This window comes from Cricetulus griseus, chromosome 7 (genome assembly GCF_003668045.3).
Source record: "Cricetulus griseus strain 17A/GY chromosome 7, alternate assembly CriGri-PICRH-1.0, whole genome shotgun sequence".
Taxonomy (NCBI): domain Eukaryota; kingdom Metazoa; phylum Chordata; class Mammalia; order Rodentia; family Cricetidae; genus Cricetulus; species Cricetulus griseus.
Window position 1 is genome coordinate 96,795,373 of NC_048600.1, and position 1,846 is coordinate 96,797,218.

The following is a 1,846-nucleotide window of genomic DNA, read 5'->3' on the forward strand; positions in this document are numbered from 1 at the left end:
TGACCCCATGTTACTAGAGGTCCCAGCCACCCTATCAAGCTCTCAAGACACCTGTTAAAGAGGCAAACCATAGTGAAAAGCAGAGAAAGGAGATTTATTCAGTGTGGCCACCATGGGAAAAGATCAGTGACAACCCTTCTCAGGTCCTTTTTTGGGCAGGGGTTGGGGGACTCAAGACAGGGTTTCTCTGTATAGCTTTGGCAGTCCTGGAACTTGCTCCGTAGACCAGGCTCACCTTGAATTCAGAGATCTGTCTGCTTCTGCCTCCCTGAGTGCTGGAATTAAAGATGTGCACCACCACCACCTGGCCCAAGTCCTGACATGTGGTTTAGATTTGAGTAGAGGACAACAGGTGTTGGTAACTAAGCAGTCCTGCTCAAAGTGTGGTGTGGCCCATCATTGACCCATCATTGGCTCCTGTCTGGCTTGCAAGGTGGCCTGACAAGTTGTCAGAACTGGGAGAAAAATTCCTCCTCTATTGGCACCAATCTTCTTCAGACGACCCCCCCCCCAGATGCCTGGGTAAATTCCGGTTCTTCAGGTGCATTATTTTGGTAATCTGATAGCCAAAGGGAGGGTGTTCTAGTGTTGCCATAAATAAACACATGGAGCAAAAGCAACTTGAGGAGGAAGGGTTTTATTTTAGTTTACTGGCTACAGTCCACCATCTAGGGGAGCTGGCAGGAACTCAGGCAGGAGCTTGAAGCAGAAACCAATGGAGGAAGGCTGCTAATTGATTTGCTCTCTGACTTGCTCAGCTAACCTTGTGTAGCCCAGGCCCACCTACCTAGGGATGGTGCTGACCACTGTGAAGATGGGCCCTCCTACATCAATTAGCTATCAAGAAAATGACCTGCAGACATGCCCATAAACCAATCTGTCAGAGACAATCCCTTAACTGAGGGTCCTTCTTCCCAGGTGCCTCTAGTTTATGCCAAGTTGACAAAAACCAGCACTGAGTATCTCTCGAGACCATCTTCTATCTATCTATCTATCTGTCTGTCTGTCTATCTATCTATCTATCTATCTATCTATCTATCTATCTATCTATTTTTATTGAGACAAGATTTCACTTTGTAGCTCTATCTTTAGATTATCTTTGCTTGGGGCCAGAGAGCAGTTCATAGCACTGATTGCTCTTCCAGAGGACCTGGGTTTGATTCACAGCACCCACATGGCAACTCACAGCTCATACAAGGCTCACAACCATCTGTAAATCCAGTTCCATAGAATGTCCTTTTCTGGCCTCTAGGGCCAGACATACATGCAGGCAATGTAAGGGCCAAAACTAGCCCGTAAGCCTCACTTGTCCAAGGTCAGATAACTTCCTAGAATGCTGGAGGCTGTTGTTTATGGGAGATAATAAACCACATGATTTCTATCCCCTAAATAAATTTTTTGACTCAATTGCACCAGATGTGTTTGATTACATGTAGGCAGGAGGTATGTGGGCAGGGAATGGGTCAGGATGTATGCTTTTCCCTGATTGGATGTAGGCAGGAGGTTCATCAGCATATATGCTTGCCCCTGATTGGATGTAGCAGGAGGTACACAGGCAGGAAGCACATCAGGATACATGCTTGCCCCTGATTGGATCTGATGGGAAATATGGTGGCCTTATGGTTTTGCCTTTTTAAGCTTCTGCAAAATGTGACTCATTGCCATTTTCTGGGAACCCAGGAATGGACCTGGCCATTATCCTGGCCAATATTTAATTAAAGCTTGCTTCAATTTGACTGAAAATTGTGTAATGGTCTTATTCTCGCCTGGTGGGAGTAACAGCAAAGTACTCATATGCATAAATCTTTTTTTCCACTTAAAAATATTTTTATTTATTCTTTGAGTA